The following is a 6,000-nucleotide window of genomic DNA, read 5'->3' on the forward strand; positions in this document are numbered from 1 at the left end:
GTAAGCAGAAAAAAATTCAATATTTATTTTGAAACCAATAGGTGGTGCTATAAATTTCTATATTCTTAATTCAAAGCAATATGCCCGTTTTACTTTCCCATTCCTGAGTGGTGTTAGAAATTTCCTTAATTATCACAGTAAGATTTTTCATGACAAAAATTTTTAAAAAGTCCTGCATTGACTTTCCCATGTAGTTAGCCACTAGGATATTATTCTTTTCCTTTGGAAATTAAACTATAACTCAAGAGTGTAAAGAGAATATATAAATTTTTTGGCAGAAAAGTATATTTATGGAAACAAACCCATTTAGACTTTTCTGTGGTCCCCTTTCTCTCTTTTTTCCTTCTACTCATTGAAATGCCACATAAGAACATAATTTTATTTAATATGTCATTGTATGAACCACCTCAAGTGCTAGATTTGTCTAAAAAGCAATAACCACAGTATTGATGGATCATGACTCTATTCTCTCTCTTCATGGACTCCCAGAAACATGGAGCATAAGAGAACCTTGGAAATCAGGTAGTTGCAGATGAGACATTGATAAAATAAAAGCTCATACTGCTGGAAATAGGCACTTGGTGTGTGTCAACAGGGAAACCAACATATTTCTGGTATAGAAAGGTCTGGAGGTTTAAAGCCAATGAGAAATGAAAATCCAAATTACATTGCAACTTTCATATATAATTTCAACTGACAAGTTTCATTAATGTATACCTGAAGATAAAAATCTCAATTCGTTTTCCTTGGAAAAGTTATAGAAATCCTTTACAATTCTCTCTCTCTCTCTCTCTCTCTCTCTCTCTCTCTCTCTCTCTCTCTCTGTAAAGCTGATATAATGGAGGAATATGAGAAGATCAATGAGGTCTTATAAAAGGGTTGTGGCAGCTGTGACTGGCTACAATATCAACCCTATCATTCCTCAAACATCTGGGTGATTTTTACCTCTCTTCTTCCAGATGTTTTGGTGTCTTGTAGAGATAGCCTTACATGCTTGTCAGTATTGAATGAGAAGCCTAGTTACTTATTGCAAGATGTGTTTGTAGGAGACATGATAATTTGCATAAGATTACACTGTGAGCAATAGACCAAGTTTCCTCCTTCCCACCAGGAGACTTTTCTGGGCTGGCTAGTTATTTCCTGCCTCCCTTAAACTTGCTTTTCTCTGCCCTTCAGGGGTCAGGGTGCCTCCTCTTGGCTTAGCTGATAGTGATTAGACTGAACCAACTATCAAATAGTCATTTTGATATTCACACTAAATATTCATAATATTTAGAATATCAGAGGGAAAATAGGGTAGAAGTAGATGTCTTTTGGGGGGCATTAATAAAAACACAGTATCTAGGAAAGGAAGTTGAGAGTCTTGATCTGCATGATCCTGCACAAATTCTACCTTGAGGATTGAAGACTCAGTTTTAAAGACTACACTTTTCAATGAATATTGACTATTTAGGGCATGACTTCGAGGAGTAACAAGAATAAAGAGACAGGATAAAACATGAGAAATGGTTTCATGAATTGCAGACTTTTTAGTTTGACTAAGATAATATTGGGGAGGATGCAATAAGGTTGGATATGATAACTCTGTCCCGGTAATTGATGATCTGTCATATAGAAAAGATATTTGATGTGATTCCAGAATGCTTATCAAGGATTAATCAAAGGGAATTGCCATTTGGTATCTCATTCTGCTGTCAAGATATTAGCATGAGATGTAAATAACTTTCTTTCACTGTTAGAAAATGAAATACAACCCAAAATAATAATTCCAGGTATAAATTGAAATAGACTTAAGTAATCTGGTGGGTTTTGACTCAATAGCAAGAACAAACAAACAAATAAAAACAACAAAAAAAGCCTTCTTAAAATTGATCTATGCAATAAATATTTGTTGAACATCAATTATGTGCCAGGTACTTTCCTAGGCACTGACACTAAAACAGCAGATAAAGTAGAGATTTTGCTTTTACAAGGCAGGGATGGAGTCAGTAAATAAGAAAACAGACCTATGCACTGTTTGGAGGTGCTAAGTGCTATAAAGAAAAGGGAGTAAAGTAGTGGGGTGCTATTTTAGATAGAGAAGTCAATACTATCCACACATGAAAGGGAATGCTTTGGAGGCAGAGGCTAGCAAGAGCCCACTATAGATAACATTTCGGCAGAGACTGGGTAACCAATTTGAGGAGACATGAACTACAGGCATTTAAAGTGTTTTATGCTGTCTACCCCACTAGTTTCTATATTCATGGGGTGTGCGTTAACTCTGCATGTCCAATACTACCTGCTAGTGGAATGAAAGTTCTATAAAAAAATTAGGCAGAGTACAACCTCAAAATTACTGTCCCAACTCAGATGACACATGATTTGTTTCCTATGTATGCATTTGTCCTCTTCCTCTTTTCCCCCCTAAATCTCTACCTTTCCTTTTTTTTTTTTTAAAGCTCTGAACAAGGGAATATGAGTTTGGTTCTTTATTATTGCAAAGATGTAGGAAGTGTGGGGACAGCAAGGTTGCACAGAAAATCATCCAGTCCCTCTGGGCTCAGTCCTGTCAATGTAGGACTCCTTTCTCAGCACATCTTATGGAAAACAGGAACAGTAGTCAGCAGTTTCAGGGGGCAGGGGAGGGGGAATTCAACTTGTTTAGTTAGGATTAGATTCAACTGCATGGAAAAAAATCTAAATAACTATGGCTTAAACACAGAGGATTTTATTCTCTCATAAAAATCCAGAGGTTGGACACTCAGAGCTCGTAAGGCAGTTGTGTAAAAATCTTCAGAGAACCAGCATCCTTTGAAGTTTGCGTTACACCTAGAGTAAGGCTTTCTCATCTGTATGGTTCTAGGGGTTATGGGAGGGTCAGGTGACTTATTGTGAATTTAAACTTATAAAAATGAACACTAATATCTGAGGTACTTTCATCTGCTTTATATATATATATATATATATATATATATATATATATATATATATATGAGTTTCTGTTTAATAAAATGAATTTTGGGAAACTACTGATCTCTTCAACAGATGAGGATCCTGAAGGCCTGAGAAATGAAGCACTTTGTTTGAGACCCCAGAGGCAGCTACTGACAGGAAAAGGAGGGGGAATTTAAGGCACATGATTAGATCTGTGCCAATGCCACTGTTAGAACAGTCAGTTCCTTATGCATAAAAACATGTAATAGTAGACAGAAATAGAAGAGCTGAGACATACCACACATACCATGCACATCATTTAATCTACCCAACAAACTATACACATCTTCAGTGTTGAGTAAATAATATCATCCACTTAAAAGGTGAAGAACTTTGGAAAATAAGGCTAGACTTCGTCTTTAACAACATCATGCTCTTGTGTGATGAATTTGTATCTCAGGAAACCATGAGAAAGAATAGGAGAAATTCTTTCTAGGTACTTAAGAATAATACCAATGCACCTTTAAGAAAGTGACACGCAGTTACTGTACCAATTCTGAAACATCGTTCTTTACCACTTCTTTTATTTTCTTGTTTCAGAGAACTTTTAAAGATGCTTGGAGTAAATTAGTTACATTAACTATAGCAACTGTGAAGATATAGGACTGTTGATTTGGTAAGATTGGATGAGAATTGCCTCCTCTAATGTAAAAACTACAAGAGAAAATCAGTGTTTTGCCTTTATGTCTAAGTAATGCAAGCCATTAAAATTCAGCCTCCATGAAAATCGGGCAAAATTGTTTCAAATAGAGATTGAATATGTTTGAAACTGAGAAATTTGCCAGAATCATTTCCTATTTTGTGTGTAGTTGAAATGATTGAATTACCATTTCTGCCTACAACCACAGAAGCCTAAGAGACTCTTGGGTCAAAACCGTAAACAATGGTTCTTTGTCTAAAAGGAGCCCATAGTTGGGTTTTTACATGCAAACATGTGTGATCTCAATGTATATCAGAATGGTTAAGAATTCAGCTATGATCCAGATATCTCTGTCTATAGGTGCTCAGCCCAACTCTTAATTTAGTATGAATAGAACATACACATGAGAGTATAGTAAACTTTTTCCTTTTCTCAATCACATAAAAATGAAAAGTCACTGTACCTGTGATTTGTTCTTTCTCAGTTTAGAAACTTATAAAGTAACCCAATTCTGCACATTTACAAGAGAATGATGTAAAAGTCAAGGAAACTAGCAGGATCCACAGCATTACCACATTGGGATGCGCTGGGAAAACCTGAAAAGGGAAGGTGATAGCCAGTTGATTCCTTGCAGAGGCTACACATCTGGGGTGTGCTGCTGCCAAGGAGAAAGCATGTGCTTTGATTAGCTGCAGCTCAAAATTAAAATGTGGAGAATCTGGACATGTTCTGCAGTATGCCAATGATGTAAAATGTTCAGGGTAAGGTGTTGACTTGTAGTTGTGGATGTGCATATGTGTGTGTGTGTGTGTGTGTGTGTGTACACACTGGAATAGTTTTTAATATCATGTGTTCTTGCTTCTAAATAGTAGAAACATGCTACACAGTGGGCTTTAAGCATGGTATACCATGGACTGAGATGTTTATGTACACTTCATAGGAAAAACCCACATTATATATATCAGGAGATTAATAAAATGGCAGGTTGTCAGAAGACTTTGTCTGGAATTCGGTTAGATCCATGGCTTGCTGATTAAGTGATCTTAAAATATATTTCCTTTCTTTCTGAATCCATGAGAACTTGATATTTGTAGAAAGTGAAGAAAAGTGTTGTAACATTTTAAAAAGTTACATGCTTTAAAAGTAGTGTAACTTAATATTTAATCAGTGAATACATACTCTAATGTACATGATAATACATACTATATGTGTATATTTAAATATACAATTGTTGTACTGTTCAAGAATAATATTATTATTTTCCCACTAACTTTTGTCATGGAGGAGAATTATCTAAATTACATGATAAAGTGTATAGATGATCATAATAAGCAACAAATGAGCTTGTGGTTCTGACTGTTTTTACTCATAAGTATTGCTGCATAGACAGCTCATCCTCAAATTCAAAGACCAGGTTCTCAGTGAATGTTGAAAGCCAAAGATGATGTAATGGTATAGTCAGTTTGGGATGCTATTTGCCATGAGCCTGGGTGGTTTATGTGTCCCAAATAATAGAAATTTGGCCTGAATTAGACAAAGAAACTTTTCATCTTGTTAAGGAATTTCATCTTTTGACATTATTCTTCCACATAATATTTTATAGCTAGAGTAACCTAAATGCGGCAAAAGAAGCAAAATGGTAGATTCTGCAGACTTCTCTTGGCTTGTTGGTTGTACAGTCAGGGCCCTACAATAATATTAATGAGTAAAGAAAAATTAAATACAATGCATGTTTTCTATTCATGTATTCATTTGTGCCTTGAAATGTTGGCAACAGAATCATACATTTGAATTGTAATTATCAACTCTTAGAGCTGGAAGAAAACTAGGAGTGTTCCAATCAATCTCCCTTATTATGGCCGAGAAATTCAGAACCTAAAAAAAAAATTACCCTTTGTTAGCTTCAAAACCTAGAATTTAAAATCTAAGCCACAATTTCTATAGCTTTCTCCCCTTTACCTACCCTATTGACTTCTTAAAGTTCAATATATGTTATTAAATAAAAATAACAATGTGTCCTTACTATGTAGAGTATTTGTTCATTAAACCAAACCTAATGTTCTTCTGGTGTCTACTTCCAAACCCCCCAATACCACCCTGTTCCTTTTGCTTATGGGAATTTTAATTATCACTGAAAAATCTCCAAAGAGGTCTTGTTTTTAGCCTAGGAATTATTTAAAGATATAGGAGAACCTGAAAGAAAGGGATATTTCTATGTTTATTTTCAATAGTTTGGCTTCACGAAGATTCTGTGTCATGGAGACAAAAAGCCACTTCTGAATTTTATCTCTTTATTTTTCACTAGGACTGCTTTTCCAGAGTCCTTTAAATTGGATCCTTCCCACCTTGGGTACAGAAGGAAACTCTGAAGTTCTCTGAACCAG

Source organism: Marmota flaviventris, chromosome 13, assembly GCF_047511675.1.
Source record: "Marmota flaviventris isolate mMarFla1 chromosome 13, mMarFla1.hap1, whole genome shotgun sequence".
Lineage (NCBI taxonomy): Eukaryota > Metazoa > Chordata > Mammalia > Rodentia > Sciuridae > Marmota > Marmota flaviventris.